We start from the raw sequence: 12284 nt of genomic DNA on the forward strand, positions 1-12284 counted from the left end.
TTCAGCCTGCAACGGTTTTCATGAAGCTTTCGTTCAGTAAACGTGATCACAGTGCTGCTTTGTCCAAGACAGACACATGTGATGCTGCCTTTCCCGACAAGACAACTGTCCTTCCAATTGGGACAGACTTTGTCTGAGCAGCACAAAACGGTGGCCAAAACGCTTGAGCACTTCCTCTCGAGTGCTATATTTTGTGTCCACAATAACAATATTGTGTTTGTTAAATATCTTTATCCAACAAAAAATTAATGACTGGCACATGATTAACACACAAGAGCCAAGCCTCCCGGGACTTCCAAAACAGGCCAAAAAACAAAGAAAAAAAAATTAAATTAAAAAAAAAAATAATAATAATAAAAAAAAATAAACACTTACCCTCAAGTCTAAATGAGACCCTTCCTTTAAAGATCTGGGTAAAACGTTAGTCATCATTCCAAGGTTTGTCATCACAGAAATTTATGCAAAATCAAGCAAAATCATGGATATTCAAAGAAGCTTGCAATTTTTTCATAACGACTGCAGATTTAAGCTAAATCGACTCGAGTGATTGGTGTAGGATGTAAATAAATAAACAGAGGCAAAAGGCAGTCTGTTGCCTAGTTATTGTCATTTAAGTAGTTCAGTACAAGTCTCTTCTCACTCCTGGGAACTGATCCCAGGGCATCTTAAAAATGGTGGTTTGGGTTGCGCTTCAACTGCATCAACAGGTGTGGAAGCTAATGAGTTTTGTTTTACAGCCATTACAGACCCATTGGCTTGGCGGTTAAGGCTCTGGGTTACTGATCAGAAGGTCAGAGGTTCAAGCCCCAGCACTGCTAAGTTGCCTTGTGCTGTTGGGCTCTTAAACCTTTATACCTCAGGGGTGCTGTATCATGGCTGACCCTGTGGTCTGACCTTAGCTTCCTAACAAGCTGGGATTTGCAGGTCACATTACTTCCTGCTTGAACTCATTGGGGACAGGGTCATTATTGGGTTTTTTCCAAAACCAGCCTAAAATCATCTCTGAGAGCATCAAAAAACATCTACATTTCATCCCAGCCCACATGGCATCTACTTATACTCGCTTACATTAGCTGTGGTATATCATCCTGAAAGCATTTGTGCAGTGGTAAGTGAACAAATAAAAGCAGGTGCTCACCAATTTGCAAACCTGTGCACATAATGGTGTGGACATATGAATGCATGGAAATGCACCATGAAACGGAATCTGGAAGGAATTCTTCAACGTGAAATGGAACTCATGATTGCGAACTCGTCCTCCAAAACGATCCCAGTATCAATCCAGACTCGAGAATTTGGATAAAATTGTCCGATGTGAAGAATATGATGGAAAAAGAAAGTCTTAAGCCCTATTCGGATGGGACTAGTTTTACAGGGGGTCGTTAGAGAAATTTCAGTTTCACAGACGTACTTTGTGATTTTAATCCTGTCCGAATCTGCCATGTCTGTCTTTTTCTCACACGACCTGTGTAAAAATTCCAGAGCAAATTACCTACTGTTTTTCAGCAAAATCGTCGCTCCTCTGAGAAATCTAATCCCGTGTGAATGCGAATGTCTGTGATTGCCGAAAATGTTTTTTCCAAAACGCGTTTTCTTGTCTGTTTTGGTCAACGTGAACTACCGTATTAACCCTAGCGCACCGGTATTCAAGTTTCTGCTTTCTGACACCAATAATGGATGTAAATGTATTTGCTACCCTGCGAAGAAATAAAAAAATGAAATGAACAAGAAGAGCCAAATCACGTAAATTGGTAGATTCGGACGGGATTAAAATCACAAAGTACGTCTGTGAAACTGAAATTTCAAAACTAATATAAAACTAGTCCCGTCCGAATAGGGCTATAGGCTTTAATATAAAAGCCTTATTTAATAAAGAATGTAGACATTTTTCTTCTTCTTCTTCTCTGTTCTCGGTAGCCGTGTTAAAAAACTAAATAACAGAAATAATTGTATTTAAAAAAAGTATAAGGGACGAGAATAAAGCGGGAAAGTGGCATGATCTATGAGAAAGTGGTTGCCGTGACAACCATCTTGTAAACAGTCTTACACATGGTGCAGGGATGGGGAAATGCAATCTTATCATTTTTTTTTCTTCTTCAAAAGGCATGTTGTTCTATAAAAACCTCCATAAAGATTAATCAAGTAACACCATAAAGACAAAGTTCACTTCTGAAATATAACGGTGCGAGAAAACAGAAGGGAGGACAGAGCACAAAAACATCTTGTACTATACATCAGACCTTCCTGTTCATTTCTAAAGTATCAGCAGTGTCAATCGTTCATGTGTCAGGGATATTGCAATCATATATAGCAGCTTTGCTAGCTTTTCTGCTTCCTGCTCTGCTCCTGGCACTCAGTCAGAACAGCCTTGATGAATTAGAGTTCAAAGTCCATTCTGTGCCACGCCAATTTAGATCTTACAAGAATGTCAGCGCTCCTAATCTTAAGTTTGAGAGCGGGCAGAACAGCATTCATTCGCTCGAAATACAAACAACTCGCTTGGTGCTATAAAACTTAAGGTTATTATGCTGTCAGATGATGTTAAGTGCTCTGTGCAGCCAGTGCCACAGTCCCAAAGAGTCCATCAAAATTGGTATCGTTAAAAAAAGGGATAGGTCGTTTTTCAACTGACCGTACACTACACAATACAATACAAAATATGCAATACAGTACACAATACACATTTAATCTAGAGGCCATACTGTTAGAACAAAACATGATGCTGTTGATATTGTCAAAATCAGAGTGGGTGTAGGAGACTGGCCCTTAACATACAACCAGGGGCTTTGGGTGCTGTTAACAGGAGGAAATGAGGACATGAGAAATTAGAAGACAAGAAGACACGAGGACAAAAGGATAAGAGAAAATTAGGACATGAGGAAAAGAAGACAAGAGGACACAGACAGGAGGACAATAAAATAAGAGGAAAAGAGAACATGAGGATAAGATGACAAGAAGACAGGAGGACAAGTAGACAGGAGAAAAAAGACAACAGGCAAGAAGAACAGGAAGAAAGGACAACAGTCTTCTGACAGCTTTGCTTAACCACGATCGTCATCATCCTCAATAAAGCAACATATAAAAACGATACAAATTGCAGTTCTAGGTAAATAACCAGCGACACAGTCCGACGTGAAGCATAGTCACCACCCCAAGGCTGATTATTTTCCTGAAGTCTCATTACTCCTGCACTGCAGCAATATGCAAGTGACTACCCTTTTTACTGATTAAAGATCGACACGTCTTCCTTTCATTCTTACTATTCTTACATGTGTGCAGCGCTTGCAAAACAAGCTCCTGTTAGTGCTTATGTTGTAGCAGCTCTACGCATTAATGTTAAAGAGAAACTTTAAAGCGCTCCGTCCCGAAGACTTTCCCATGGAGTTCAACATACTTTAAATTTAAACATCTTCAGAATATTTCACTGTATCCAAATAATTGTGAAATGTTGTAAAATAAGCCATTTTTATATATGTAGCTATTAGTAGCTTCTTTAGTATTTCTCAGTAATCTAACTAAATTAGCTGTTACTATAGAAACGATAATGCATTGTAACATGTCTCGGGTTTATATTAATGCTTCATGTTTGCAGTGTGAATCTGATTGATTATTGTTTAATCAACTGTTCACGTATCTAAGCTTTTTTGAGCATGTCCCATTCGATTTCCTCCATTTTATGCAAGTAATTGTAAAAACCGGAAATCTGCTGACTACTACGATGTACGTACATTCAAATACATTAATCAGAAACAACACAGTGACATACTGATACATGCAGTAGACTGTACAGATCTTAGCTAGTATTTCTAAACAGAGCAGCTGTACAGAAACAGGAAGTGCTTTTCACTTTCATTTGCTTGTGTGCACCCAAGGTTCATGTTATGCTAGAAGAAGAAGTGAGGACTAATAGCGCTCCTGGTTCCCTTACACACACACACTCTTCTGGTAATGAATAGATGCTTAAAGTTTAGTAATGACTAATTTCTAAAAGACACAACCAGCCTAAGTCAAGCTGAATAATGCAGTGTACTGAACACTCAACACAATACACAAACGTTCCTACAACCTAATTAAATATTTAAAATAGTCTAGAGTACAAAATTAAAACCCTGTTAAGTAAAAACAAACAAAAAAACGGCCCGCAAAACAAATTTGTAACCATTAGCGCTTACGTTATAGCAGCTATAAACGGTCCCTCAGCAGCCTCTTTATTCGCAGACAAAACAAAAACATACCAGTGATTTGAATTATGGCTGAGACAAAATAAGAGCAGCTGACAACAAGCTGTAAATATATGTGCATTTGACTTGAGCTTGTAGCTCATCATTCTCAATATTTCAAATCTACATGGAGATGTATTCTATTATTAACCTCTTCAAAGCAAGGCTGAAAACGATGTGCTCAATTTCAAATGAATCATTTTTGTATTTCATGTATTTGAATAATTCTGGTACCAAAATAAAGGTAACGTGTAAGATTGTTATATATATATATATATAAAAATTTTCTTTTTTTTTTTTTAAAACCAGGTCAAACAAAGAGAAGTTAGAACACGGCAAAATAAAAAAAAAATACAAAAAAATAAATGCCTGAGAATTGTTTTTTTGACAATTTTAGAGAGTACATCTCTAAATTCATGCCATGAAAGCCTAAAATCTCAAAAAAATATTTTTTTTTATAACATCTCACTATTAACTATTTCATATCTGGTTGATCTAATGTGTATCAGAGGTGTTATAGAGAGGTTTATGTAGAGTAATGTTTAGGCTTACTCTCCGGCGGCATGTTGGCACGCCTGTGTATCGGAGTTTTTCCAGTTTTGTTGTGAAAGCAAGGTTTACACATTTTTTTCTGTCTGTTTTTTCACCGCTTGGTGTTGGAATTGTGTTTTGTTTAGGTGAAAATGGTCTTTGTAGTCTTAAAGCTGAGCTTCTTCCGGTACTTCTGGTATACAATTTGCTGTTCTGAGGGATATAGACTTGAGGGATTAGCTTGTTGCTAACGAAAGACAAACACAGAGGTGTCCTTGTTCATATCATGTTCTGAGATGACAAAGTTGTCAAAGCTCCACCCTTTAATCATCATAAAACAGGTTGAATGACCTACTGATATTGGTGTGAGTAATGATGAATGCTTTGAGATGCTGCTGACACATTAAAAAAACATCTTCAATGGAAATTTGTGACCTTCCTTACAGACGCTGGTATCGGACAAATAATAACCGCAGTGACAAAGTAATAGCATCATGATCGAGAACATTGATTACTCACACAAAGCTCAATTTTGTTATAGTCACAATATGAACACATAACATAGGATGTGAATATTTTGCTGCACCCTATATTTTAAGAGTGATCCATTTAGTCATGTAAATGATCACAACATATTAGCACACTGCTAACTGTATTCTTCAACTCATTTCTCGTTTCTAGAATTCTGGTATTTGAGACTGAGCTAATGTCTGAGTCATCCTGCATTTCTGCAGCCAATCATACGGCAACAACCGCAAGGGTGATATCCAGACAGAGATATTTACACTTGACAGTGTTATTATTGCTTGACTAGCCAGGATTCCTCACATGACTGCATTCGGGAGCACGCGAGCTAATTGCAAAGCACATGAATCCCAACGAATGCAGACATAGGAGGAAGTGGAGTAGTGAGCAAGAGAGAGACAGGGAAATAAGTAGATTCAATTCTTCTTGTTGAACTGTATCAGAGGATGAAGATGCTGATATGGAACGATGGCTGTTGTGTAAGCCTTCTAGCTAACAGGGTCACCGAGAATAATGATAAAAAAAGAAGGAGAAGAAGAAGAGGGTGAAACTAACCTACAACATGGTTTCTCTGTACTGCCTATGTTCTATTGTCATTTAAACGTACAGCACCATGAATTAATCTTCAGCTCTTCACTTGAAGCTCCATGATAATTATAAATAAAAAAGAAGTCAAAATATGCAGAGATCACTAGTCATTAAACTGATCTTGCTTTTCTATACTGAACACAGACACATTCTCTTATATCCCTTTTCCACCAAAAAAAACTGGTGCTGGTTCAGAGCTAGCATTGGTGCTGGTTCAAAGATGCAAACCGGTTTGCTTTTCCATTGGCTAGAGAGCCATCACAGAGCCGAGTCTTACGTCACCGTATACGTGTCACGTTCCCCAGCAACGTTAGCTCAGCAGCGGCAAACACAAACACAACATCAACAATGGCGGATGTTGCTTTACTGTTAATGCTCATGGCTTTGTGAACCTACATTGGCATCCAAAACGGGGCGAATCCAATGTGTACGTGCAGCTCCGTGTACTCTGTATAAACGGAGGTTGTAATCGAGAAAATACATAACATTATTTTATCATTAACACAGAAAAAATGGTAGTCTTAGCATGTAGCTACCTACTATCATGTGTGCTGATAATGGATCATATTGCGGTAAAGTAAAGGTGTATTAAACACTAGTATACTTAAGCTACATTATCAAAGGCGCTAACGGTAGCCCCACCCACAGCCCTGCCCCCAGCCCCTGACGCAAGCGGTTTTTACGTCTAGACCAGCAATGTTTTGGTGCTGCTTATGAACCTCTTTTCCTGGTTCAGAGCCAGTGCTTTGGCTGTCGAAAAAGAAAGAATTGGTTCTAAATTGGGCTCTGGCTCCGAACCAGCACTCAAACTGCCTTGGTGGAAAAGGGGCATTAGAGACTACAGTTGCTGTTTTTTTTTTTTTTACTGCAATTGGCAGACAACCTCATCCAGACTGACTTATGTTATTTCATGTTATACGACTGAGCAGTTGACGGCGAAGGGCCTTATTCAAGGGCCCAGCAGAGGAACCTTGGCGATCCTGGGATTTGAACTAACAACCTTCAGGTCAGTAGTTCAATATCTAACACTTTATAGCACTGTCTCAAACCTCAGAGCAGGCTACAGAGTGGTTTGGTCTAGCATGTGCCATAAAGGGAAAAAGGGACGTGGTCTAAGTTTGTCTCAGTATTGATTTTTTTCCCCCATTTTAACAATTGTGACAAGTGATAAACCATACAGAATATCTAGCCCAAACAAGCGCAAAGGAGCATATTCTCCATTTCACATTTAAAGAGAGTAGGGGAACTATGAAAATGGCACCGAACTGTGAAAAAGGTTTTAAACGGTGACGTGACTGACATTTTCTCTGTTGATCTGCTGCTCAGAGTGTTTGAATATGACTGACTGGTGGATGAAGAAAGAAAACAGCATATTTAATTAGTATCTAATTAATAATTACTATTCATACTATTTGTAAAGCACTGGAGTTTTTGCCCTCCTTTTGAAGTGCTTTGTTTAAACCTTTGAATATTCTTAAGAAATATAGTTAGAGATACTCTAGACTTGTCTCACGTGAGCTGAGTTCAGCATTAATGGATTAAAAAATTTTTTTGCATGTCCATTGAAAAGAGGAAAGTGTGCCAGAACCAGAGCGTGAGAGACAGGGAAGAAGAAGTGGGAAGAGGGCGGAGCCTCCTGGTGCAAATTAATCTAATATAGGTTAACGGTGGGTGCACGATTTTTAAAAAATGCTTCAGAAATATGCAGCTGAGAGAGTGGTCAGTGCGCATGTCTGACATTAGCAGAAAGCGATTGAAACATTGACATGGCAGATACCTGCCGTTACCTCTGCCTTGGGTTCTAGGTGTTGAACGTCATCTTCTGCATGAAACGGAGCTAAACATTTCACGGTACAACACACAGTACTACAAAATCACATTTGTATTACCATAGTATTACTGATTGAGGTCATTTATTGATAAAAATATACCCTCGGTCAGCCTCTCCAGCAGGTTCCCCATAATAGTTGTCTGGGTTATACTTGGGTTATACTTGTCTGGTGTATGCGTAGGGCGGAGCTATCAATACTGGGGTGGGACCCATTTGGGTTAGGGGTGTGTTTGTTTAGGTGATTTCAAATGTCAACATTGGCTTTCAAACATCATGCACCCCACCTTTAATATTGTCGATTTCTTATTTTACTGGGTAATTTTACTAGTAAGTGATTATTTGTACTAGTGGACACCATGTTAAACTGATGGGTGTGTTTTAATTGCATGCATAGTTCACATGGTAACCATAGTGTCAGCAACGCAGCTAGCATTTGGTCAAATCAGCCTGAACCATTATTCTTTCAGAAAATATCAACATATTCATACGGAATTTTTATATTCTTTCATAGCACTCTAGAAGCGGAAGCGTGAAACACACTGCAGAAACCCAACAGCTATATCTATTACTACAGATGGGGAAAAAAGCACACTCCGAGATGTGCATAATAATGCATCTGATACCATATCAACGGTTTAGGTCATGGGTCAGTCCACTCCCACGTTCCCCTCCTCCACTCTCCCCGACAGCAGCATGTTTTGGACAGGGCCAAGCGCACATCTGGAGGGTGTGTGAGAGCAGGCTAGGGCGTTTTGGATGATGGCATAGGGGTGTTTTCGAAGAGCGTATGGTAGTGTGTGTTCCCCAGGGAGATCCTCATTACCAAATGCTGATACAGGGAGATCCTCATTACCTAATGTCTGTTCCTGCTTAGAGAGTGCACCTCTGAGCTCTCAAAGCAGATGAGAAAAATGGTGTAAGATAAGGAACACGAAACACACTCCTAACCACAGAACGACGCATGGGACAAAAACACGTGTATGTGGATGAGCCATATGTATGATCATCTCATCCCAGGCACCAGTCCCATCTGGCCATCTCTCCATTAGTCAGCCAGTCTTTCTCCCTTTATGTCGGAGTCTCTTTCTCCCCTTCATATGTCAGTCTCTCGCTCTTTCTCTCACATTCTGTCTTACAGTCTCTCTCCATTTTTCTGTCTGCCCCTCCTCTCTCTCTCTGTCAGACAGTCTCTCCCTCCTTCCCATCCATGTCTGATGGTTTCTCTCCATCTGTCTGTCTCTCCCTTTCTGTTTGTCTGTCTGTCTGTCTCTACCTCAATCATTCTGGTCTCTTCCCCCGTCTGCCGGTCTGTCTTTCCCCCCTTTCTCTATGTCAGACTCAGTATGATCATATCTTTGGCTTTCTGCCAGTATCTGATGTGTTCACTTTCTCTGTCTATGGTCTGTCAATCTGTTTGTCTTTCTCCTAATTTCTGATGGTATCTCCACTAGTCTATTTTCCTTTCTTTTGCTCCATCTCACTGTCTGCATCTGACCATCTTTCACTTCATTTTGTATGTCTGCATCTCTGTCTCTAACCATCTGTCTCTGTCTGTCTGTTGCAAGTCAGATTCATCATCTGCCTGTCAGTTTGTGTCTCTTTAGGACTTTTAGATCTTTGTGAACACCAGCCCATCGCACCCATATGTGGCTCTTTCCAAACAGAAAGTTGGAAGCGCACGATTGTACAAGATGTCTTTGTATACTTTAACATGACAATTTCCCATCACTGAAAGTAAGAGTTCCAGCATGACAATGCACCTGTGCACAAAGCACGGTCCATAAAGACATGGTTTGTCAAGGTTGGAGTGGAAGAACCTGCAACCATACTGAAGAACAATAACAATATTTTCAACAATTACATCAGCATAAAAAGATCAATTAAACCCAGATCCCCAATCATTCCTTCAATGTCTGCTTTATATTGGTCAGATTTGCTTGTGGATCCAAGAAAGGGCATTTCAGGGCAACATACACACCCATTCACACACTTGTTCACACCTAGGTGTAGTTTTGACTCAAAATCCAAATACTGGTGGCATGCAAGGTAACCAACATAAGCGCAGATAGAACAGTTCTTGCTGTATTAGTGCCTACACAATCTATTAGAATTTCAAATAAAAGAAGTCAAATGATGGTATGAGAAAGATAATGACAAATCTGGACACAAGCCTCCTCTGGAACTTAATGTGCTTTCATGAGATTATCTCCGATTTCTGAGAACGATCATCTTCATGTAAAGACGGGAAGCTATATTTGATAGATCAAAATAAAGCATCCAAACCCCCAGATCTGGAAGATAACGTGATGTTAGACAACAGAGGAATGTGATATAATCCAATGATACCCAAGCCTTTAAATCCCCTGCTTGTTCTTGTGTTCATTTCCATACCTTTCATTAGGTTTTAGATAGAAACACAGGAATGCATGGAGTTCAGAAGGATTACAGATCAGACACCGGTCTAGCAGACTGATGGCTCCACATTGCAATGAAATGGCTGGGTAATGATGAGCTCAGGAATCACAGCAATCACAAACCATCAGAAAAAAACAAACAAACGATGAGTCTGTCTCCAGTGAGAGCCAATTTCCCAAACCTTAAGCTTAATGATATTAAAGACACGAATGATTTTATTTTTGGCATAATTAGCATCACAAATAACTTGCCTATATATATATATATATATATATATATATATTTCTAAGCATGTGAAATTTTGTATTTTTCATTATTTCAATTAAACTCCTCCTTACATCATAAATAGGTGAAGATAATTTTGTAAGAATTCAAGCACGCGCACAGACACCAGAGCAGACAGGCTACTTTTATACACACACACACACACACACACACACACACACACACACACACACACACACACACACACACACACACTCGCTTTCTCTCTCTATCTCACACAAGGTAATAATAATGTAGCCATTTTGCTGCCACTCACCTCTAACGTTGTGCAAAAAGCGTAAGCGACTATAATACCCCTCCTTCTCTGGTCCACTCGCTTTCACACCCTCAAGCTGCACCGCTCTGCCTCTGTCTCTTTCATTTACCCCAAACTTGCCCCGTGAGGCGCGCACACACACAATCCTGCTGCTGCGTAACAACGCCCCTCCTACACCGCGCGTGCCCGCTTCCATATTCGGGCCGTCAGTCTATCAGGTTGCCAGATCTGATATTTTATTAAGTTACCAATTATTGTAAAAAAAAAAAAAAAAAAAGCTGACTGAGACGGCGCTATATATACTTTGTCTAAATTTCGAATCGAGAACGTATATAATACAGAAGTAATTTGTATAAAAAAATTATATCATATTATATCTCTGGCTGGTCAGACACAATAGATATTTTGTATTCTGAAGTGTACGATATCATTTTGGTTTATTTTGTACAGAGCAGGCAACCGTCTTTGCAGTCAGTCTTTACACATGAGAGGGTGGGATTTTATAGAATATTCATACAGCAGCCTATTTTCTAAATTAGTACATTTTTAATTAAAAAAATAAACTTTAATTATAAAATTAACCAAATAAATTAACAAATTAAATGAACTATTAAATATAATTATTATAAATTATTATTAATTTTATTTTCCAAAAATATATAATAACAGCACAGGAATTGATGTATATATAATTTATATATATATATATAATGAGATATTATTCATCTCTGTAAATGCAAAGAGAGTATGAAAAGAGCATATTGATCATAATAAGCTAATGCACTAATCTAAAATAAAATAGTATCATGAATAAATTGTTTTCAGGAATACAGCAGTATAAGCAAGTTGGAAGGAAAGCTATCACACTGCCACACCTTCACATTGATTGGAAATGACATTAGACAGAAACACAGCGACACCTACAGGAAACACGTGGTACTGTAAAATTAAACCTCTACAGTATCTTTAAAATCATGTATAAACAGAGGAATGCTTTAAGCTCCGCCCACTTTACTGTTATATAATAAATCCATGTAAAGATTAGTTCCTGATATAAGGTGGATTCTTATACTAAATAACTGTAAAACATATTGAAAGTGCTGTAGTACATTGCAGTGCTGTAGTATACTGTATATTTTTACAGTAAACTACTTTGTTTCCAGTAACATACAAAATTTTGTATATGCAAATATTCATAGTACAAAATGAAACAATACAGGTGAACCCAAATCATTTGTTTATTTGTCTATAGCAGGATTGTTGCAGAGCAGGTTTAGATTTGATTAAGAACCCAACTATGGAACGTTGGCGATGCTGTAATTCAAACAAATCATAATCTGTGCTATAATTCAAAGCCTTAACCACTGGTACACCACAAGTAGATCAACTAGCTTGCACTGATTCAAGTTTTTATTAGAATATATATGTTATACTCAAAGTCAACTCAAAGAGAATTTTTACAAGTCTTGTATGTAAAATGTTAGCTATCCAGCAATGCATTGTATTTTCTGTCCTGATTGTTCACAATACAATCCTGCAAAGCAATAAAACAGCATTTTTTTTAACAGTAAGGGTTTATTTCTTGCTTGATTAGTTAAGGTCAAAACCTTTGTTATTAAACCCTTACAGTGAA

At 38.5% G+C, this 12284-nt stretch overlaps 1 protein-coding gene across 2 annotated transcripts in view; it reads right to left on the reverse strand.

Annotated features, from left to right (window-relative positions):
• The window catches only part of pak1 (p21 protein (Cdc42/Rac)-activated kinase 1), a 57652-nt gene extending 46842 nt beyond the window's left edge, over positions 1-10810 (reverse strand). The window contains exon 1 of one of the 2 annotated variants that reach the window (XM_060877556.1): positions 10652-10810. The gene's annotated coding sequence lies outside the window, so the exon portion shown is untranslated. Of the gene's footprint in view, positions 1-1241; positions 1311-10651 lie in introns of those variants that run through there. The other variant, XM_060877558.1, reaches the window with a different exon arrangement.
• Between the last annotated feature and the right edge of the window lie 1474 nt (positions 10811-12284).

This window comes from Tachysurus vachellii, chromosome 9 (genome assembly GCF_030014155.1).
Source record: "Tachysurus vachellii isolate PV-2020 chromosome 9, HZAU_Pvac_v1, whole genome shotgun sequence".
Taxonomy (NCBI): Eukaryota; Metazoa; Chordata; class Actinopteri; order Siluriformes; family Bagridae; genus Tachysurus; species Tachysurus vachellii.